General features: G+C 35.0%; 1 protein-coding gene across 2 annotated transcripts in view; it reads left to right on the top strand.

The window, feature by feature from the left end:
* The first annotated feature begins 15161 nt into the window (after positions 1-15161).
* LOC132196935 (Ig-like and fibronectin type-III domain-containing protein 1) overlaps positions 15162-25052 on the top strand; it is a 75835-nt gene continuing 65944 nt past the window's right edge. For both annotated transcript variants that reach the window (XM_059619890.1, XM_059619889.1), the window contains exon 1: positions 15162-15349. The gene's annotated coding sequence lies outside the window, so the exon portion shown is untranslated. The remainder of the gene's footprint in view (positions 15350-25052) is intronic.

The following is a 25052-nucleotide window of genomic DNA, read 5'->3' as shown; positions in this document are numbered from 1 at the left end:
AAGTGGCCCTGCTTAAAAAAAAGGATGTCTAAAAGTTTCAGTTGATGCATGTAAGCGCGTTGACCCTCAGACTTGGGCTTTAAAGAGCTGTTTACCACCAGCCAGCGTGGAAGTCCTTCTCAATGAAGACGGGCTTCTCAACATAGACGGGGACGGGCACCTTAGAGATAATGTGGTGGTTGACAGTGTGGATGTGCTGGGGCACGTGGATGATGTGATGCTCACTAAGAAAATACAATCGATGGTAAATATGAAGTTTTAAACAATATATCAATATAAATTCATGGTTGGTAGCTGAATATATTAATATAATTTTTTGACATTTGGATTAATTTTAAAAACAATTTATTTGCAAATAATTTATATTTTGCATAAAATAGGAATTTTAAATATAATTTAAAAAATTATAAAATATGTAGTGCTGACTATTTAAAAAAAGATATTATTGATTTGAATTATTTTTTATCTTCAATATAGTGATAAGGGTACTCACTGCTTGGGTCCAAAGAAAAGGGGGTTGGCAGCAGCCATAGCGACGGCGATCAGGACCAGGAGGACCTGAAGTACAAATTTTAAAATTTAATAAAAATAAATATTTCACTTAATAATGAATATTTTGTACTCACAATGAATTTGACGGAAGCCATTGTTGTTTGTTGGTTTGTGATTGCTTTGAATCCTTTGAGCACACGATTGAGTGACTGATGGCAAACGCAGGGCTGGCGCAGGTTTTATACCTTGGACGCGGGGTGGGGTGGTGCTCGGTGCTCGCGGGTTTCTTTTCCTGAGCGGTGCGTAAGTTTCGCAGCTCGTCGCGCGGCGATCCCGCGAGCAGAATTATTGCAGGTTGCGTTTATGACATGCGGTCATTGGGGCGTCGCGAGTACCTTGATGTTCGCGGCGTTCGCGCCGCCGAAAAACATCAACACGTACGCGCGGCTTCTGGTGCGAAAACGCGATCGAAATAAATGGTCGCTTCCTTCCATGCAAAAGTTTGACACTTGCTTAAAATAGTGAGAGTTTCTGTGATTGCGTCAGTGGTTTTGCTATTGTTTACTTTTCGACATGAATGCTCGTCCTTTAATCAGGTGAAAAAACTGCGTGCCAGTTTTGAGCTAATTTTTACGCCAACCATTTTTTGATTTTGCCAATTTGTAAGCAAGAAAAAAATATTTTAGTTTTCCGTTACATATTTTTATTTTAGAAAATTCTAGAAATTTATTCTTCGTTAATCATTATTTTCCCATGACAGTCCGTTTTCTCGGATGTCTATGCTAAGAAATTGATAGCCTCGATGGACAAATTTATTTTCGAGGAGATCACATTTAAAGTTGTCATATTCAATTAAGTATTTTCTATGACTCCAGCTGCCAAGATGAAAGTGAAAGATTTTGCATTTATTATATAATTTTTTATTGCTCACCTGTTTGAACCAGAGAGGCTTGCAATTTTTTAGTTCGTTGCACAATCAGCAAACAGGCTAAACATCTTATTTGGCCACTGGGTGTTTTTGCGCGCGTGTACCTTCTGCTCTCATTATGCAAATAGTTGTGCCGCATACAATTAACTATCAGGCGTGCATTTTTTGCACAGTACCCAAACACTCTGCAGAATAAATTGTCTGCGGTTACGCGCACAGCAGTTGAAAATATTTTTAAAAACAGTTCCACAACATGTTATTGTAACATGTTTTGAAAATTTCATTGGTAAAAATAGAAATTTTATAAGCCACTGTAAAATAGATAGATTCTTCAGGCGCAAATAATTTTTTGGGGCATTGAGGCTTTGCCGCAAGGAACGGAAAGATAGGAATTAGATTTATTGGTCTCATAAAAGTGTTTTCATGTTTTGCTGCAAAACCTCCGATTGTAAACAAGCAATAAAACAAGCGGATTTGATTTATTAGAAACAATTTGTATTACTTTAAAGCGCATGGGATGTCTCACAATTGTAAAAAAAAAATAAATTATAATCTATATTCAAATGATATTGTTTTGCTATGCTCATGATAAAATTCAGATTCTCCATATATAGTTTTTAGTTGCAAATAATTTTTACCAAAAATATGGTTAGGAAATAATTTATGCATATAATATAATATTTTTATCTAACTGCATTATTAATTACATAGATAAATTTATCAAATATGTAAAATAATTTTTCATGCAAGGAAGTGCGTGATTCTTCAGTTTATATTTTATTCGAAAACCATTTCGTATTGAATGCATTTCTCTGGTAGCTGGACGTCTCATTATAAAGCTTTCCTCAAATGCGGTAACGAGAGCTTTTAAATTAATGTCTGCAATTACAGCAGACGCGCACGTAACGCATCAAATTACATCAGCACATCATGTCATACATTTCATTAATAAAAGATCACCAAGGTATTGCAGCCTGTAGGAAGAGAAATTTATTTTTGAAGCAATATTAAAAAGAAAGGAAAAATTCAACATTCCTCTCTGGAAATAAATAATTTCAAAGTAAAAGAAAAGACTATTTTTGTTTGACATTTTAATTCAATTTAATTTAAAATTGTTTTTATTGTTTTATTTATGTACCGGGGACTTTACTCCATGATTTTTTTCCCAAATAATTGCGATTTTTTCTGAGCAATGTTAAAAAATTCTAAGAATGTGATTTTGCCCAAACTTAATTATTACCATAAATATTTATGGGGCATCATGTACAAGTTAAGCTGCTTTCAATGAAATAGTAATTTTCTGTATCATGACCAGTTGCATTAAAAATGCACGTATTTGCCTCAGGTTATCCCTCCCGAGTAGAGAATCCATTTCCGAGAGCACACCAGATCGGGTAAGAGGCAAGTCCGATAGAAAGCAGCGCTCCCTTTTCCAATAAAAATCGCTATCCCGGCGGTCGTCGTAATTTAACTCGATGCGCGTAAGTCCGTTTACCATATTACGAAACAGTTTTGTTTTTTGTGATGAGAGAGCCGCGCCACACCGGAATCAAAAAAGTGAAATGCAATCTTCGGCTGTTATTTAACACTTTACGAGGCTCATGTGTTTGTTTTGCCGTGGGAATGCAATTAAGATTGTAAAGCTCGCGCGTAAGGAAGTAAAAAGTGAGTGCGTTTTCACAGCTGGACACTCGCGCAGCCTTCCCGTTAGAGATGCACACGCGGCCGGTCAGTCGGCTGGTGCAAGTGGTGCACGCAATTTGCACACGGTAATTGCTGCACGCGGTTTATCAGCTGAACGATCCGGCAGTTATCTGATTTTACAAATTAATTATCATATTGTTGCATTTGTCTACTTCTCACGAATTTTGGAGGAAAATTTGTACTATTTTGCAATTTGGTGTACTAACTTCAATTTTGCTGTTCGTGATGTTCCAACAATGAAAACATCAAAGCATAGAAATGTTTGTTAAGATATTTATTGAATACTGTAAAAGATTTGTTTATAGTTAAATTATAATGAAGTCAATAAAAATTTTAATAATTGAAATAATTTTGGAAACGTCGTTTTATTTTTCATTTGTCGATGATTAAAATGGAAAAAATTAATGGTTTTTATTGCCTAAAATGTAAATATTATAAAATGATAAATCATATTATAATAGTCTATAAATCGATCAAATGTGCTTTCTTCATCAAAGCAATTTCAAACATTTTTCTAAATAATATGAGAAAATAAAAATAAATTTTTGTTTAGCTTATTTGTGACTTGTAAGTAGTGCACAATAGTGAATTTATGGATCCTTTTATTTACCAATAAAAAATTAAAAATAATATTTAGGAATTTAGGATTCATAATTAATTTTCAACCAATTATAACATGTTACATTTTTTTTTGATGAAAGAAAGAAGTATTCATTTTACTTTTTTTTACAAAAAGAGAATTTATTGTTGCAATATGCAATTCTAAAGGCGTGAATGCAAACACATGTGCGGGAGTCAAACACGCATGCTATTTTGGCTGACGGATTTGCCATGTATTTTAGCTTTAGCTAACCATTTGTTTGCCCTATAATTATGCTGTGTGAACACACGCACGTTCTTGATGACACATCCCGGTGCCAATTAATTTGATTTACAATCCATGGCGCGAATAATAATGCAACTGAATTACGCCGAAAGGACACATAGTGAGAGGGAACGCACGTTATGAACACGAGCCTAAATATCGCTCTTGGCTGACGAATTAATTAATTGAGCAACTAATTAAGCCGCACATTAAACAATTTCTCCGCGCGTCAACTCGATCCCGCGGGTGAAATTGCAATAAAAAAATATACATTCGTCGCCGCAAATTATTGAAAGAGAACGCGTGTGCGGAGTGTAATCGTCGCCAAAACACAGTGTAATTGACGTTAACTGCGTTTTTATGCAAATGCGGTGGCACTTGGCTGAGAAATTTAATATTTGGCATTCCCAAAATGCAGCAAGGAAGCGTACGAATGTGCCCAGCTTTCCAAATTAAATTATTATACTTTGAAATGCAGCAGACATACAAAAGATGCATTTTGTTCAGGAAGAGGCCAGGTGCCGTATAATTGCTTTCATTTCGTCGTTACTTATTTTTGATCGCAACGCACGTAACTTGAAATTACGACGAGCCCATTCTTTATTAAATGGAAACACGCCTGTCTGCTTATACAATGGATAGGAAACGTATTTTCGCTCTCGAATCCGTCTGCCTACGAGAGGAAAAGTTTGACTCGTCTGACCAGTCCTGCTGCAAACGCCACGCCAGGTAATTAAATCCTTATTGAATGCGTTCCTTATTATAGGATGTGAAGCGGCGGTTCCGAGAGCAAGCAAAAGGGCGTTCGTCTCCACGCTGCACTTGTTACGAGATATTTGCAGAGTGCATATACGCTGCACCAATTCCGGTACTTGCAGTGAAAGTGGTCTTTATTCATTTCTGAACCTGCATTTCCTTTTGCATCAAAATCAAGAAATACTCACAGAAATCGGTTAGGTACCCATCGTGTTTACAATTGCGATACTTCTAGTATACTTTTAGTATTCATCACGTCTCGCGGTCTAAAACGCTTATTTTTCGGTCCCGCACGCATACATTTGCAATACTCTAGGTTTACTTTTGACAGCTCGCCTGCTGCGCGACCCTTGCCGGCCGCGCTCTAAAATACATGCGTTTGCATCCCTCCCCCTCCTTTCTTTACAAAACACAATAGTTTGACGAGCAGGTATAAAAACCCTCCCTCATAAGGCCCGTGTTAAACAGGTATACAGTTTTTAAAAAGTAAAGCAAGTGAATAGCAAAAGTATAGCTGAAGTATCGCAAAAGTAAACACGATGCGGATCTAAATTTTTTCTGTGAGTATTAATACTGCCATAATTTTCTTTTAATATTACGATCTCTTTCCCCTCATGGTTTTTATTGTAAAATAAATGCATTGGAAAAATGAAGAGGAAAAATAAGATAATAATTTAAACAATAAATTATTTTTGTTGTAAAAATAAATTTTAAATCTTCACAGCGTAGAATTGAAAAGAAATCTGTAGCTGTAAATTTAAAAAATAAATTAATATTTCCAACACAAATTAATATTTTTGAGCATTGGTTTTCTCCCCCAGTTTCTGAATCCATGTTAAATTTATTTAGGAAAATATATATGCAATTCAGATTATTAATTTATTATTTTGTTATTACGGGAATAAAAAGCAGCAACAAAATCAATATTAAATGTTGAGCAAATCCACCATCGTCTGTAAACTCTCTTGTGTGCATGCGTAACAAATAATACATTATGAAGTAGAGTCTCTTTGTATTATTTATTGCATATACGCACGTGTTCTAATTCATGTTCGTCATGCGTGTCTGTCTATAACTTTGACAAACGGCGGCAGCGACTATGTGTTTCAAACAGTACTAACCGCGGCGCTTGGAGCCTTTATGTCTCGCGTGTATTATGTATTGCACCGCCCGGTTTTATTTGGGATTTGCGCGCTACATTTGCATACGTAAGTGCGCTTTCGAAATCTTTGCCGGCATAATGCACGAAAATGTGGGTTTTAAAACACGGAACCTTTGTCTCTGAGGGCATTCATGAGATTATGCAAATGTGGTGTGCGGATCCATAAATGATGAAATCATTCTAACAACAATAAAGCTACTTCTTGTTTACGATACATTAAAGAATGTTGAATTTCTGTTTTGTTTAGTGTTTGTGAATTAATCAAATTTGAGAAACTATGTATCTGATATGGGGTAAATTTATTAATCTATTGGCGATTTATTTCAATATAATAATATTCTCTCAACACAAGTTTTCGATCATTAGTCATTAGCAAACCATGCAAAATTCATGTTTTTCGACCAATTCAATTTTTTTTTTTTTTTTTTTTTTTTTTAATAAAAATCTAAAAAGATTTAATTCTGAAATTTTTAAATGTTGACTACATGTTAGAATTTTTGCAGCACATTCAAAGGTGGCATTTTTTTTAACATATGATTATATATGACCTCTCGAACACTCTCGAAAATGACGTTGAATTCTTAGGCTTCAAGAGAGAAGAAAAAAAAACATCTCATATGGTTCTAGTTGTACATTTCTGTATTTTTAATAGAACCCGTGACATCCAATTTTAAAGTTGAAAGTAAAGTTGATGCATTTTTCAGGGAAAGTTTTTGATTTTTCAAAGTTTTTCTACTCATAATTCCACCAGAGTCTTATTATTGTGTATTCTTTTCACCTACTTTTGTGTAACTAAATCAACGACCCCTTGCCAACTGACATATGTGCTTTTTTATTAAAAAAATTGAAGTGAAGAGGTCAATTATGATTAATATTTTTTTTTAGTAATACTTTACTTCATAATATTTAAACAATTTGAAAAACAGATTTTCGCCCTCTATTTACAACTCAAAATTTGATTTTATTAAAAATAATGCTGCATACTATTTTGGTTATACAACATAAAATTATTTATCGGCATTTATTTGTATGCTTGTACTTTTTTATGTCGATGCATGATTCCGCTTTTTTTTGTACAGTGTACTTTTTTTTGCGTTGTATGTACTATGAATGGAGAATAAATAAATAAATAAAATAAATCATAAATTTAAAAAAAAGTTAACTCTTTATTTGCGTGATTACTGATTATGAATATAATATATGTCTTCACCTCACTCTAATCTGCAGCTTATGCAACACTCGTGTCACAGTAATAAAGCAGGTTGCATAGATTTCCTGATTTGTATATAATATCTCATTATTCTCATTGGCTGATATACTCAGCTGAGGCTGACCAATAAAATTGTGAATTTTATATAATTTAAATCAAATTCGGCGCGAAGACCAAAGAAAAGAAACGCAGGCCGATCAGTCAGAGCATGTTATCTGTGGCCGATTTCCACCGATTTCCAACAAATTTTGATTTCGGTGATGGATATTAAGACTTTTTGACATTAAAATTCGATTAACGATGAAGTAGCCTGACAAGTGACACATAAAAAACGACATGAATGTATTGATTCTTGAGCCGCATAAACGTAAATAAAAGTCGAATATATAATTTCAATGAAATATTCCCGATTAAGTTTAATGAAGTGAGGGCTTAGCTGGAATTTTTCTAATGTGATTTCATGTCTCATTATCAATTATAAAAATTTAAACAATTTATACCAGGAAGTAATTTAAATCCTCATTAATAATGCTACACTATATATCAGAATCGGAAAGCTAATTGCTGCGGCACAGCACAAAATTATTATGCGCATTTAGGTGAGTTCACCTGCAGAAGTGCAGCATTTATAGTGTTTTACAAAACGAATTATTTTGTTCCTCTTTGCGTCACTGCCATGGAACGCGAAAATGCACCAGCCCGCTTCGCTGCAAATGCATTTCATTCCATTCCGTTTGCAAAATAGCGCGAGTCGTTCTATTTGTAATTTAATACAAATTATTTGTTTGCATTGAGGAGACATCAGCACCGCCGCTGAGCAGGCGAGATTTCATTCAAATATTATTCAAAGCTTAAAGCACTTTTCACACGCTCAGCACAATTCCACTGTGTGATACTATTAGCTTTTTGTTGTGTACAGTGTTAACAATTTGCCGAATAATTTACATTCCTGTATTTTATGGCGAGGTGGAATTAAAATATTCCAATAGTACTTATTATTGCATTTGCACTTTTTACTTTTCTGGTTAATTTTTTTAATTTTTTAGTATGATACATATAATAGTTTTGAAAACAATTTTAATCCAAAAATATTTCAATGATTGATTATGTGCTTGCAAATTAAGGATAGTTCGTTTTCGTCTCACAGAGTGTGTGTCTCGGGTGTAGAAGTGAAGTATGTGGGTTGTTATGTACGATTGTCATATGTAACAAATCTGCATGTTAAACACGAGGTGAACTTTTTAGATTACACTCCTCGACTTTGTTTTTATTGACTGGCAACTTTTAAATCTGGTGCAGACACCCAGAGAGTGATAAAATAGCTCAAGAGCGAACGACGCGAGGTTGAAATAAAATTATGCCTCGGCTGCAATAAAAGCTGCATTATGTAAGTACACAGAGAGCAGAAGCAGTAAAAGTCGAGCGTCTGCTGCTTGTAGAAGCAGCAAGATATAAAAATCTCTTCAGTTTCACTCGTGAGTTAAAAAATATATCTGCCACTGTAAGCATCTAGACTGCATTTTTGTTTTTAAATTAAAGAAATAAGATATTTCAATCATTTCTCAATTTCTTTGCCACTCGTATCATTTCAAGTCATTTGAAATTAGATATGGGTCTACAAAAACGACGTTTTGTATACCAAAGCAGTTAAGTTAATTTGAAATTCATTTGCTTTGCGTTGAGCATTTAAATGAGGATTTAGCATTTGTAATGAATAGCACAGAAAAACAATAAAATATACTTGATATTTTAAAATAATTCCTTAGAAATTAATCATGTAATTAAAGATCAGCCCATTTATACGGAAATTTTTAACAAAGATGGTATTTTTCTCAGATAATATTTTATCAACCGGGATTATTATTTGGAAAAAGGATACGCCAGTTTCTTTCCATTTGCAAGTGGAAGTAGGTAATTCACACACAGGTCAAAGATCCCATTTTAATTATCTCCTGAACTTGAGATAGGGCTTAAGTAATGCTCAAGTTTAATGAAAACGTGGTAACTACCATTATCCTGCTATTATATCAAATTCAGAGCGTCGAGTTACCAAGTTGGGACGTCGCGGGGCTCGGGGGCTCCCGCCAGCTTTCAAGAGCTAAAAAACGAAGAAGGAAATTCCTTCATTCTTGAGAAGGAGGAGGTTTGACGCTAGTGATGGAGCTCGAGTTTCATTATCGCGCTGCAACCGCCTCTCTCTCTCTCTTTATTGTCCTTCATAATTCAGGCCCAGGAGTGCAATGCTCCGACCAGAAAGTGACTTTACATCCCCTAGAGAAACATGCCGGCGCACACATTTGCGCTCGAACAGGAATTGCAAGGTGCTGGCTGGGGAAACAATGGGCCTAATAACGCAGAGCGACGTTTTCCAAGACGCCAACGGAGGTTGGTGTTTTATTAAACGGAATTATTCACTCCACTTTATACAAAGTGGGCTTTCAATTAAGCCTCACTCGCCCCTCCAAAAAGATGACGAGTGCTCCATCGATCAAAAATAAGTTCAAGTCTCTACTTCTCATCTCCCAAATTGATTGAGAGCTTTTCTCGCGCGGGAGAGAAAGCTCTCGTCGCATTGATTATTGAAATGGTTGATGAGACAAACGGAAAGAGTTCTTTTTAATTGATTTTTGCTCCTCTGGCCTTTGACTCCAGAGTTGTTGGTGCGCTCTGTTGGATGTTAATAATAAATCAATGTGTCTCTCTTCTTATTCAGCACATCTAATATGATGGGGAGCAGAATGACCATCAGAGTATTTTTTAGATCTAAAATTCCGTAAAATTCATTCTTTTTTATCCCGCTTTAATTAACAATATGGATTCCTCAATAGTGTTTCTCCGTAAAAAGAAACAATGGAATTTTTTATGATTGATCTCTATTTTATTTTAAATAATTTTATTTTAAAATTTTCCCCACTGTGGTACTGTGCACTTGCTTTTAAGGGCGTATTTTTCGTGTACATTCTGCTACATACTTTTTTGCTGTCCAAAGTGAATTTTGGAGCACATCGCATACCGCATCAACTCTTCAACGCCCCACTCAAAGATATGATTTTTCCGGCGATTTACTTTTTACGCACCACCAGCAGAATTGAAGCTGTGCGATTTTTGTGAATATAAGCACGTGAGACGGAAAAAGAAGGAAGGAAAGCAACAATTATTGTTTCCCCTCGGGGGAAAAAATCGCGCTGTCCCAAGCTCGCAGCGTCGACGAGAGCAATTTTTATCTCGGCGCTCCTTGAATAATTATTCAAAAACGTTGAGCAGGCAGTTCTCTTTGCCTCTTGGTGCGAACCGCAGCTGTGCAATTATTTTCAAAAAAACCTTTCCGCCGGCCGCTGTTCCATTCATTTTGGTCGCGGGTGCGCGTGAGAAACATCATCAGCAGAAATTTGCATACAAAAAAGCCCCTCGCAATTTGTGGAAAATATCACCGGCTCAGTGATACCTGATGCCCCCAGCAGAAGATTTATTTTCTACCTCTCAATTTTCTGCTTTTGCTAAAGTTTTTCTGCTCATTTTAAGTGCTTTACAGCACAAAACATCGGCATCAATTATTTCATTTTGGACCTCCTTTTAATATAAACTTTATGTTAAATTTCGTCATTTTGGCGCATTTTGAAATTATTTAGAAATTGTGGAATGAAGCTTCTGTCATGATGAAAGAGAAACTAATTATTTTCACTGGTTTTTACGTCACGTTGCAGCTGGACTAGTTATTATTATAATTGTTATTTATTCTTCTCGGTCAATACCTTTTTTTCTTTAATTGGAGTGATTTAAAAATAAAATAGAGATGAGGCTTTCTCAAATTTGAATTATAAACATGCATGGGATATTATGTTCATTTTCAAAATTGGTATTTGAACTGCTTTTAACAGAATTCCATCATGTGTGACGTTGACAACAATGAAGTACAAAGTTAACAAAAATACACCATATTGTACAAAAAATTTATTTGATGGAATTATATTAAAAATGTATTTAGTTGTTTTTACTTTTTTTCAAGTTTGTCTTTGTCAGCGCGTGTCGCGAGATTTTCCTGGATCAGCAGTTGAAATTATGAAAAACCTTTTGTGCTCATCTTGCATGTTGTCGTGCCCCCTTGATCTGCGCCGAGTGTGTAAGACGCTACCCTTTCATGAGCTGCGAAACTCGCGCCTCGTTAGTCACAGGTAACAAACACCGGCGTCAAATGAAAGCGAAACTCGCAGGGGCTCGGCGGCGAGAGACGCAATATACACGCGACATCCAAACACACGCATATGGAGAGGCATTAGGGTTACATAAAGAGGGCCTCTTCAAAGTCGACGACTGGAGGCGGCGTGCTCATTACCATAGGCCGGCAGCAGAGGCGAATCGGGCGCGATTAGTTTGTTTGCAGGCGCAGACAAAGGCTATTGATTGAGCCGAGGGCTTTCGGCGTGCCTCGGCCAACCGGCCAAAGGGTTACGTTTGTGAAGAGAACGTACGGCTCTGCATTGTCTCCTTGGCGATAAATCACCCGTCGCCGACGTCGCCCGCGCTGACGTGTCGGACCCCCGTTGTCCTGGGCCTCCCCTTTCTTCTGACCAAGAGGCGAATTCCGCCCCAGCAAAGCTGTGCGCCGGACAGCGAATTACATTATGCCGAGATTAATTAATTAAAGCTTGGAAATTAGTCAGACGTTGGATTTATTTTGATAATGGTCGCGGTTTTCACTAGAAATTCAATGTCAGGTTTAAAATTTAAATTTCAGTATACTTTTTTTAAACATCTTTTAAATTAAATTTATATACAGTTTTTATGGCCATGAAAGTAAAGAACCTTAAATAATTTTTATTTACGATAGTAATATTTCTAATTATTAAAATTGCATTTTCTTTTTGAATGAGGCTCTTCCTCTTAATTAAAAAAAAACTTGCTTAAATATATTTTAGTCCATAGACTTTATCGTTTGCTGCAGGGCGGACTTAAAAATTTATCACGCTCGACAAGAAGGGTTTACTGAATAACTTCAAGCCGTTTCTTGATTGTGGTTTTGGACCTCAATGAAGAAAGGAATCCTCCCCAACGCAGTCAATTCATCTGGTCACTGCTTAATTAAATTCCATCTCTTCGAGTTCCATTCACCATCGCCACCAAATTCAATTCTTCTCACCCCTTTGTGTCTAAAATTTCTAACTAACAGCATAAGATTTCAACTCATCCACTTTAATTCCTGTAAAATTAATTTGCAGAGACCTTCTCCGAATCTTTGCCCTGATCAGCATAATCAATTTTTTTTGTCCTCATTAGGGCGAGCGCTGGCTTTTCTTGACGTTGATAAATCCACCCAAAATTAACCCGACTTCATTTGCGAAAAAGCGCAAAAAATGTCGAGATAATCCAGCAGCCTCGGCGGACGGTTTTAATATATTTTTTTTCAGTGCTGTAAAGCAGCTCGTTGCGGGAGGCACTACTATATTAACTTTCATTGCTTCCCGTGCCAAATTTGGCGCGCGTACTGGAGAAAAATTGCCACCCTGAATGGATCGGCTCATTTGCAACATAGTCCTAATGTTGCCGTATATTTTCCAGCCCAAAGAGGAAATTTTATCATTCCGCCGGCGAAGCTCGGAGAAAGTGAACAGCCCTTACTTGTTTATCGCACTTTATACTTCGCGCTCGTTATTTTTAACGGTCTTTTTTCCAGCTGATGAACAAACATGCACATCCATCCATTTGTTTGCTAAGCGGGGAGATAAAACTGTGGCATTAAAAAGGCCCTTGAAAATTCCTTGCTCTGCCCAACCACAAGGGAAATTTAAAAGAAAAAATCCGATTACATATACAATTTCTAGAAAAGTGCGAAAATCGCTCTTGTGAGAGTGAATTTAAAATGCAAAGCACGCCTTCTTTCTAATTTTTCTAATCGGGTTTGCTTGAACTGAACGATTCACTTCAGGTTAAGCTTTGGAGCACGTTTCTCATTGGCAGCGCATGTTCATGCAAAACAGGTCTCTCTGTGCGATGGTGATTAAAACTGCACCCGACGCGCATATTGATAGTTTTATCTGGCTGGAAGCATCCGGCAATCTGCTTTCCCTGTGCACTCCGCGTCGTTTGTCAGCGGAAAATTCTGCTGCTGCTGGGAGCGCTTTTTCCGCTTTTCTTTTTCCTGTCGTTTCCCGGCAGCTACGTGTGTGTTCTCTTCGCGCCAGTTAATTGCATACACACGTCTTTTTATCCAGAGATGAGATGAACAAAATGTGTTTGCCAGCACTCTTGTTCTCACTCAGAGCAAGAGCACTCAAGTTTTAAAAACAGATTTTTCTCTTTCTATGGTGACCTTCGTTAGTTTGTCTGTAAGCTAGAGCTTATTTTTTTGCACCGTCTTATAAATTTACTTATTCATACTACTTTTTTTTACTTATTTATTTGTTCACGATTTTCGCATTTTCGCAGGGAGTGTATTTAAGTCTTGAATCTTGAAGTTTGAAATTCATATTTATTTGCTTGGAAGCATTTATTTGAAATATATTATCATTGTTTATTCTACTTAATTAAGTCAATGTAAGTTTACATACAACATATAAAATAAATTTGATTATGTGCATCAATCTTTTTATTGGCTGGTGACCTTTGGTTTCAAAATTTAAAAAAGTATTAAAAAATAAAAAATAAATTTATAATTAATTTTCAAATTTTTATACATTTTGCTTAATTTTTACGTTTACTTTCATTTCATTAATTTACTAATGCATAATTATCTAGTTTTTTATAGAAAGATTTTTTATTTAATTTCTAAACCATAAATCATGCTGAAAGAGTGAAACAAACATAATGCTAATTAATAACAAAATTAATTATAATTATTATTTTTTAAATTTAATGAATTTAAAAATGCATTAATACATAATATATAATATATCATAAAATTAATTCATTACATTATTGCGTATTATATTTTTCAAAATTCTCATAAAATTTGGGAAAAAAGTATCCTTGTCCATTTTTTATATAATGTTGTCAAGTAAAATAGTTTGAGATTATTTATGCCCAGATTAAAAGAATCTAAAAAAAGTCATGGAAAGAGCTTTAAAAGATACCGCAAAATTAATTCCCAGAACAAGAAATGAGATTACGGCTCAGCACTGTAATCTGCCCATAATTGTTTCAGGCCGGCAGCAGCTCCTCACGTTAACTACATGGTCGTCCGTCGTCTCGTTCTCAACTTCCTCTGAGAATGTAAAATATCATAATGCACAAAGTTGGAGAGCAGCGAACTTTGGACGAGAGAGCGGGAAGATATTTTCTATCCTCTTATAATGAAAGAAGCAAAACTGCAAGGCAGAAATGAAGACGCAAAAAGGGCTATATAGATTTTCTATTAAAATACAATGCGATAGTGCAAAAGAAATACATAGATGACCTTTTGACGGAAGATTCAAAGCATTGTTAATTAATGAAAATTAAGCGTTTCTGAATAGAAAATATCAAAACTCTATAGATTATATTAAGAAAAATAAAGAGAAGTGAAGTTAAAACGACTGTAAAGAAGCTGGACAAAAATTATGAATTTGTATAATAATTTTCACAACAATACTAAATTAATTGTTTCAGTTTAATTTATTATTCTCCAAGCGAGTGAAGGAAGAAAATTTGATAGGGAGAAAAATAGGCACACAGTGCTTATGAACAGCTCACTGAGCAGATTTTATATTATCTAATTTTTAATTTTTCCCAGTATCAATAAAAATTTTGTAATTAAGTCAAATAGAAGATGGGCTAAAAAGATCATTAGCAGCATTTTTAGGTTTATAAGATTTTTTCAAACTTTCTTCGAGCAGATTTATGAAAACCCTCTTTGCTATTTTATGCAGGACTAAAACTGCGAACAAAGTTGATTGAAGGCATGTCTGCGGCTGACAAACTGCGGATTGATTGACGGGCGCGTATTTTAAAATGAGCGACGTTGAGAATTCGTGGAAAGATCAAACAATTGGGCGAGCGATAATGAGTTGACAAAACAACGTGCGTCGCCCTGCGGCAGGCGGCTGTCGACGGCAAGTCAGTCCTTCGCAGGCGCGCACTGCTCCGTGTTGGCGGCCAACGGGGGTTGCATACAAGCGCCGTCGTTCAGTCTCGTCTCACCCTCTGGTGCACTAACTTCGCCGCTCTTCCGCGATCCGGCGAACCCCCAACATTTACGCAGCAGACAAACTTCTTTCTCGCGAGACTGACCATTTTGGAAAAAACGATCCGCAACCCTAGGTAGGAAATATCTTTTTTTTGTCAAGTTCTCATTGGATATTTTAATTACTGGCACGGTAAAAAAGTAAAAAAATATTTTCATTTCTAATTAAAACGTTTTTAAGACTCTCATATCACATCCTTTTTCTTTAACTTTTATTTCAACTGATTGAAAAATATATTTTTATCAAAGAGAAATTTACCTGAAATTTGTTTCAATTTGAAAATTATAAAAAGAGCTCACGATGAAAATGGTTTAATTTTTACTTTCAATCCATGCTGTTTTCCAAATTTAAAAAAATCTTAACAAAGAAAGCAGTATTGAATGTTAAGTTACAATTTGGAATGAAAATGCAAGCAATCACAGTTGAAAATTTGATTTTAATGTCTCACAGTTTTTTTTTTTTACTGATTGTTAGTATGTTGTATCAGTTGAATAACTTTTCTGTTGATCAATAGCCAAGAAACTTTAAGGAGCTAAAATATTAGATGTATTTTTTATTTAACTAGAGTTGACTTTCATAAGCCCAGTAGGTCATAAATCAAATCGATCAATCAGCTGGTAGGACGGAGTAAAAAAAATTGCGTGGGTGGGACTTGAGCATCAGACTTATAAACTGGCTGATATCAACACTTCAATGAACCTTGAACCTGAATAACCGATGGATGCCATAAAATCTTTTCACAAACTTACTCCTTATATTCTGATAATTATACTATTATGAAAAATTGCAGAAATGTTAAAACTATAATTTAAATTTTTGTAACAATACTAATTGAATATATAACAATTGGTGTAATGATCTGTACCATAATATTATCATTTCAATTGTATCAGTTATGGGTTGGTCATTTTTTGCGGCACATGTGGAAGTGTTACTGCACAATTATAATTAGAGCTTTAATTATTCAAATTCATGCAGGTGTGTCGCCATCTCCCAATAAACTATTTACGAACCCGTTCTCATTACTGGCGGCTCATGGAGATATTGCGGTCTTGGGTCATTGTATGGTGCACATTACGTCCCTCTCCATGCAATATTGATTGAGCCGCCGAGACTCTCTTCGTGGTGCATGCAATTAAACTTTTCTAATACCAAACCGACATGCAAATGTTAAGGGTGCGTTGTGAGGAATAATCTCGGCGCTTGGATTGAATCAAAAGTCGACTTTGCATTGCAAATGAGCACGGATTTTGCTAGACCATATTTTCCGAGAGTGAGTTTTATTTCAGGGTTAATGAGCGCGAGCGCGACGAATGCCGCCGCGTGGAGTGTTTTTATTATTATTACGTGGAGCCGGTCGGTATTGAATTATTATGTGTATAATGCTGCGCGACTCAAGTGGACGAGACGACACTTCTAAAAGTGCGGCGTTCGCTAAAAAGTCTTTTGTACTGCAATAAAGTGTGTCAACCAGGCACACCGAACTCTTGCGTGCCAGCCGCAAACACAACGACACAACGTAATCGCTTTTCAATTTGATTGTTGGATTAATTGATTTGGAGTCTTGATAATGTCGGTTGTTTTTCAAATAGAAATTTAACTTACTATTGAAGTTGCGTGTTTCATAAGATTGTAATTTAATTTTCAATATACTTTTCATGATAATATATTTTTCTTCACAAAAATTCTGCAATTGTTTTCTTTAAAAAAAAAAACTTTCAACTTCCGGCAGTTACAATTAAATCATATAAAAAATAATTTCTAACAAAAGCAGAAAATTAAAAGTTATTTTAAATTTGTTACCTGCATTTTTTTATATTTTATTGTAAGATGAATAAAACTGGCTGGGTGCAAGTACAAAGTTCATAACGAGGGTTGAAAGCAATGTGCTGTTAACAATTAGAACCATTAGTCGGCGGAAATATTGTCCCAGTGGCGGGAGAACATGCCCAATATCATGAGTGCGCTCGCTCCGTAAATTAACTCTGAGATTTTGTTGGCACCGAAGTTGGGAGTGCAGGCACAACTTGGGCTGCTGCGATTATGAGATGTCTAGACGCTCATGATTAGCCCGAGCGTTTGTTTCAGCGCTTGCAGACCCGTGTGTCGTGCGAAGACAAATTGCCTTTCCAAGTTTTGATTGAAATCCGCGCGTATGCAAACAAGCAATGAGTGCATTCAATAAAATGCAAATAGAGCAGCGAGTGTTTGCACGCCATTGCTCATGACAATGATCGGCCGCTCTCGCGATTTCATTTCGCTCTGGCCGCGTGCAGACAATTAGGTTGTTTGCAGGCACAGACAGAAACACGCTGGGCCCTCACACATTTAATTAGCACCGGGAACGAATGCTTTCTGATGGCTTTTCGAGGGCCCTCGGCAGTGCCGTTTTGTTTGGACAGCGGCTTCATGACGGCCAATAAAGGGTTGATTTATATACGCCCACTCGTTATCGGCCTCGTTACTGTCCTTTTTCAGCTGGGGAAAAAGTGGAACGCGTTTCCGTTACGAGAAACCAATTATCGACTGCGGTTTGGAAAATGCCACTTTGAAATTGTGGTTATTAGGGCCATTCAAAGGTTCCACCAGATGCAAAAAAGTTAGGAGTAATCAATTTTTTAAATTGAAAAGCCTGTTAAAAACGGGCTTGATTTTATTGGTGCACACGTGCAGAACTGTTCAACTGGGTAGACTCATAAACTTACAATTTAATTCTATTTCAAACAATGTCTCTAATTCTAATATTTAATATTAATTCAAGAAGTTTGCTAAGGCGGGACTTCCAACTCTATATCAAGGCTGAAACAGCCCTGCAAGAAATGAAACCAGGGATCTAATTCTGTAAGCTTTTTCGTTTCTATTTCCTATTTCCATTTCTATATTCATTTTCCATTTGCTTACCCATTCTATTTCGTCGCCTTTTTCGATTACGACTTCTATTTCGCAGCCTATCCATTTCCATTTCTAATTCGTCGTCAATTTTAATAGTTGAGCCATATTTATATATATATATATATATATATATATATATATATATATATATATATATATATATATATATATATATATATATATATATATATATATATATATATATATATATATATATATATATATATATATATATATATATATATATATATATATATATATATATAAATAAATATATATATTTATTTATATTTAATTTAATTATTGCATATGCGCTTAAAGTAATTTTCAAATGATTTTTAATATACCCAAGTCAATAAAATGTATAAAAAATTATTTGAATAAGGCGTTTAGTCAAAAGTACCTCAGTGTGGGCGGAAATTGTGGTACCACAGTGTGGGCGGAAATTGTGGTACCACAGTGTGGGCGCAAATTGTGGTACCACAGTGTGGGCGGAAATTGTGGTACCACAGTGTGGGCGGAAATTGTGGTACCACAGTGTGGGCGGAAATTGTGGTACCACAGTGTGGGCGGAAATTGTGGTACCACAGTGTGGGCGGAAATTGTGGTACCACAGTGTGGGCGGAAATTGTGGTACCACAGTGTGGGCGGAAATTGTGGTACCACAGTGTGGGCGGAAATTGTGGTACCACAGTGTGGGAGCAAATTGTGGTACCACAGTGTGGGCGGAAATTGTGGTACCACAGTGTGGGCAGAAATTGTGGTACCACAGTGTGGGCGGAAATTGTGGTACCACAGTGTGGGCGGAAATTGTGGTACCACAGTGTGGGCGGAAATTGTGGTACCACAGTGTGGGCGGAAATTGTGGTACCACAGTGTGGGAGCAAATTGTGGTACCACAGTGTGGGCGCAAATTGTGGTACCACAGTGTGGGCGCAAATTGTGGTACCACAGTGTGGGAGCAAATTGTGGTACCAAACAGCGCACACGATGAATTAAATAATATAAAATACATGGTTGCTAATTTGCTAAAAAAAAATATTATAATTGTATTTGAATTCAACCAATTTTTAAGAAATTGATTTAATTAACTTTGTGAAAGGAAAAATTATCTTGATCCCCCCTAATTATGAGCCAAAAAAAGATTCGATAAAAATGGGGTGCAAGAGACATATAAGAATTATAAACATACATTTTCATTAAAAATTAAATAATTCATATAATTTTATCAACCTGAATATTAAAAACCATTCGAAGAGCACTGTAAGCATAGGGAATAATTAAATTAAATATAAACAAATAAATGGCTCAACTATTAAAATTGACGACGAAATAGAAATGGATAGGCTGCAAAATAGAAGTCGTAATCGGAAAAGGCGACGAAATAGAATGGGTAAGCAAATGGAAAATGAAATAGAAATGGAAATGGAACGATTCTATCTTACAGAATTAGACCCCAGTTGACCGCGAGTTTTTAACAAGTTTTTTTTTCTTTGTAAAAATTGAAGCCATCCAATTTTTATATGATAAATTTACATATGAAAAAGATTTTTGACAGTTTCAAATCATTATTCTTTAAATTACACCTGTAACGAAAACACGTTTTTATCACGAGAAAAACTGGTATTTTTGATACGAGTTATGTAAAATCTGTTCTCGTTAAAGAAATACCAGTTTTAAACAAGTTATAAACTGGTAAATTTTTAACAACACTTAAAAATATTTTTACAAATCAGAAAAAAAATTTATTGTTAAAAAAAATTATTGACGTTAAAAAATAAAAAATGAAAAATTGTGAAATACTTTTTCAGTAAAATTTTTATTAAATAACATCTCAATTTAAAAAAAAAAATATTTATGTGATAAAAATCTACTTAAAATTAATATTGAGGCAAGAATGTTTTAAAATTAATCTAAAAAAATTAATTTATAATTTCCTTATTCAACGGAGCAGAGCTTTGTAGGTGAGGTCGAGATGTGGCAAACAGGTGGCAAGCTCATTTTAATTAAAAACTAGTTCAACATTATTTGCAAGTCAGCTCTCAGATTAAGAAATATTTTTTTACATATATATATTATAAAAAATTTTCTTATAATATAATTGCAATATTATTTAAGCTTCTGAAAAAAATAATATGGTGTGTGATTTATTTTTCAAACAATTTGACGATAATTTTAGGGAATAATTTAACTAAAAATTAGGTATAAATTAAATTTATAAGTAAGCGTTTTCATCAAATGTTAATTTTTACTCAAAATTCATTAAAGTAAATTTCTTTACCAAATATTTTAATTTTTTAATTAGACGATTAATGTTGTGGTAAAATTAATTTTTTAAATAAGTGTTTTCATCAAATAAGCAAATTTTTCTCAAAAATTCTTCATAGTTAAATTTCTTTCATTTTTTATAAAAATTATTTTTCTTTTTAATTTTGACAATTAGTTTTGGAAATATATTTAAAAATTAATTTTGTAACAATTTAAGTAGGAAAAGTGTCAGAATAGAGAAATGTGTCGTGTGTTTTGAGCGTACCCTTCTCGTTGAAGGTCGTTCGAGAGACATCGAGACATCTATAGTTATTTTTCGCTTTATTTTTCACGTAAACGCTCAAAACACTATTCTAACCAAAATAATTAAAAAAAAAAATTTAATATGTAAAAACATTTTTCACAGAAGTTGTCAAATTTGGAATAAATTTTTTGATGTAAAAATTGTAATTAAAAAATAATTTTTGAGAAAAAAATTTATTATTTGCTGATAACACTCTCGTTATGTATTAATTATATTAATTTTAGTAAAAATAGTTTCACAGCGTTATGAATTGTAGCTGCCGACTTTAAATTAAATTCACCCATGTGATCGTGAAATTCTACTACAAATTTAAATAAAAATAATAATTGTACAAAAAAAATAATTAGTAAATTGCATAATAATGCCAATGTATTCGGAAATTTAATCAAAGAGCAAAGAGTAGAGCGTTTCACAAGCGCACGCACCGCGAGATAATTTTTTTTCAAATTAGAGAACTTTTCCTTAAATAGAAGTTGATTAAGTGGATTAAATCTCTTCTATATATTATTAATTTAGGGCAGGGTATGTAAATTTAGAAAGAATTATGAGCCCCAAAATTTTAATAATCTGTTAAATTAATTTGTAATAATAATTATTTTTTATCAATTGATATATTTCTTTCCATTTTTTAATAACTCATTACTTTTTTTAATTAAATATAAAATTAAATGTATATTTTATTTTCTCTTAATTTTTTTTTTAATATAATTCATTTTATTAAAAAAAGCTGAATTAATCATTTTTTTTCTAAAATTTATTAGACTAATATTCTTTTAATATATTTTTAGGATCCGGATTTTTTTTATAATTTGCAATATTATTATTGTGTTAGGAAAAGTAGCTGATAATTTTTTTGGTAAAAATATTCTCAATTATATAATTTTTATTACAAATCTTAAATAAATCCTTAAACGACTAAACGTTCTAATGTATATATGCATCTCGAATCATATTGTGAACGAAAAAAATTTTGGTAATATATATACGCAACAATTTCAAGGCCTTGATGTTACATCTCATGGTCTAATGGTTAAAGCTTTGTCACAGATGCAGAAGTATCCAGATTCGAATCTACCCTCAGGCAGACTTTTCACTTGATATACAATGTCTACGTCATTCATGATCAAGTTACAAAGACCGCGACAAATTGAAAATTATTTTTCTTTTGCGTTTTTTAAACATTTTTTGGCTTCTTTTTTTTATTGAAGCAGGCGAGTCAGTCGAGTCAGTCGCGTCAGTCGAGTCAGTCGCGTCAGTCGCGTCAGGCGAGTCAGTCGCGTCAGGCGAGTCAGTCGCGTCAGGCGAGTCAGTCGCGTCAGGCGAGTCAGTCGCGTCAGTCGAGTCAGTCGCGTCAGGCGAGTCAGTCGCGTCAGTCGCGTCAGGCGAGTCAGTCGCGTCAGTCGAGTCAGTCGCGTCAGTCGCGTCAGGCGAGTCAGTCGAGTCAGTCGCGTCAGGCGAGTCAGTCGCGTCAGGCGAGTCAGTCGCGTCAGTCGAGTCAGTCGCGTCAGTCGAGTCAGTCGCGTCAGGCGAGTCAGTCGCGTCAGTCGAGTCAGTCGCGTCAGTCGCGTCAGTCGAGTCAGTCGCGTCAGTCGCGTCAGTCGAGTCAGTCGCGTCAGTCAAGTCAGTCGCCGGTGCAAAACTGTTTGATAAAATTGTATAGCTTGTGAAACTGTGACTGAGGGGCAAAGATATGCAACATGCTGCGTTTTGCAGTTTAACAGGTTGCATAACTACAATTGTTTGTTTCTAGATAAATATCCATACCATTATTTTTCTCAATCTCTGTGCAAAATTACGTGAAGCTGATGATCTTTAATCATTTAAAAATTTCTCTCTTTGTTAGAATAAATGGTATTTCTAGAGATCTGTAGCTTCCTAAACCTAGATCAAAACAGTTTATTTGAAATTGGTCTGATCCTACACTTTCCATAAAGCCAATATAGTACCTTAAAAGAAATAGTTTGGTTTAGTTATCGCGATCAATAAACATGAATTTTCCATTTTTTGGTATTGTCAGTTTACATAGATTTAATTATCATACTTTTCTAGTATTTTCATGCATCTCCAACCTTTTAAAATAGAGGAAATTGCAGAAATTAGAAGAAAAAAAAACTTAACGCAATAATGGAATTTGTCTCTTTGCATTCCACGGAGCATACAGTGGAAATCGTTGTTGTTTTATGCCCCTTGAGGTACTTTGGTTTGTTTAACAAAAACAACCGCTTTTTCTCTCTTGACAAATTCCCCATCTTGTGCCGCTATCTGATGCGATGAAATTGTTGAGAAGCAGCAGAGTGTGTGCCAAACGCCGTGTCTTTGTGCCAGAGAGCGCGAATCTTTTGGCTTTGCAGTGAGTTGCGAAGCCTTATTCAAAGTTTACGAGGCGGGCGGCGTTTGTTGTCGGAGAGAATGATTCTCGCGGCTGCTGCGGCCTGGGTCGAGAAATAAACGCATTACCAAAATATTTGTATTTACAGCTTGCGGGGTTTCTTTCGCCAGTCGATTTAGACCGGCAAAATTTTGTTTACGAGTCTCGGAGGAAGGCAGCTCGCTTTGCCAGATCGAATCGTGCCGTGCAAAGAAGGAAAAGGGTTGCCCAGGGCGTTTTAATCAACGGAACAATCGTGGTTATTGCTCGCCTACTGAAGTGATGATGAAACCGAGGCGATTCGTCAGTCGACCACTACGTCGTGATTTCATTGGAAGGTTTAAATTAGACCTCAAATATTTCGTCTCTTCTCGCCTCGCAGCAGAATTCTAATCGCCTTTTCGTTTAATCCGAGCTGCAATGGTCAAAGAGGACAAGAGGCAGATCGGAATGTTGGAAGAAGGTGACGTTGAAAAGGATTCACATAAAGAGACATGCAAAATTTCGTGATAATCAAATATTTTTGTCTGAAATGCATTTAGTTGATTATTTAAGAATCATAAAATTTTACAGTCAAAATCCTTTTTTTAAATTGATTATTGAATATAAAGAAAAAAACGATTGTCATAAAATTGAAAAAAAAAATTAAATTAATTAAAATAAAGCAATTTCAAAACATATTTAACTTGGCTACAACTGGTTTGCGAATAAATATAATTTTCTGTGTCAAAGTTTTCAAAAGAAATATTTATGAAAAACAAAAAATTAATTTTAAATTTAAACTTATCAGATGTTGACATAGTTAATTATAACATTTAAAATTTAGGTTTTGACGCAAAGTTATTATATTTTGTTAAAATTTTAAGTAAAATATTTTAGTACGTAATGAAAATTTAAAAATTAATGAATTTAAAATTGTAAACTTTTATGGAAACACTCATTTTAGAATACAACAAAATTCCTACCGTGAAACTGCTAATGGTGGTTCCCATTACGCAAAGGCGTTATTTGTCTTTTTCACTTTTCATGCTAATGCCGGTTAATGCAACTTTCGAAAGTGGCGTCGCGCACTAACTTTTTATCCTTCTTTTCCCGCCCCTATTCGCTGGGGGGAAGCTCGAAGATTTTCTTTCGCGTTCACAAGGGAGTTTTAATTACAAGCGTCTTCCCTCAGCCGCACAATTAATTTTCACGAGATTCTGCAGAACACGACGCCTATTTCCTGGATTTTCATCATCATCATCACCATCTAATGATAACAAGGAAAATTTCCATCCATACTACAAGTTATTTTGATAACTTTCCTCCTCTGAAGGTTGCAAACACATAACCACTCACGTAAATTATTTATGAATCGGATAACGAAAGTTGATTTGAAAAAGGAGGTCGTAAAATCGCGGAATAAAATAAGAATAAAAGGACGGCTTGGTGAAGGCAGAGGGGAAAATTGCTTTCCGCCGAACGCCTTCTTCTCCTTCTTAACCTCAAGATTTACAAGTGAATAATTTATAAGATTGTTTGTTCCCCGTGAAGAGGCTCGTTGAGCGTCTGCCTTGGCTGTTGAATTGAAAAGAGCGAGCGCCCTTGTTATTATTTTGGCACAATATGCGTAACCTGAGGATCTACGAACACGTGGTCGCGGTCTTTTGACCTACTCTCATTAACAATATGATTTCAATCATTTTCTTTAATTCATCTTTTTCAATTGTATAGCTAAATGCTGGTGATTAAAAAAATTAATTATTAAACTAGATTAAGTTTTTAATTAATTTAAAATTTAAATAAATCTGCTATAAAATATAAAAATGTAAAAGACTTTCCTCAATCCCACAAATGCACCTAACATCATAAAAATCATCTTTAAAAAAAAATAAAAATCAAACCCTGCAGAACATTCAAATTATTTAATGTTATCAAAACTCTATATTAGTGCAAAATTTAATAGGA

The sequence above is a fragment of the Neocloeon triangulifer genome, unplaced genomic scaffold (assembly GCF_031216515.1).
Source record: "Neocloeon triangulifer isolate White Clay Creek 2 clone unplaced genomic scaffold, ASM3121651v1 ptg000012l, whole genome shotgun sequence".
In the NCBI taxonomy this organism is placed as follows: Eukaryota; Metazoa; Arthropoda; class Insecta; order Ephemeroptera; family Baetidae; genus Neocloeon; species Neocloeon triangulifer.
This window is presented reverse-complemented; position numbering and strand designations above follow the sequence as displayed.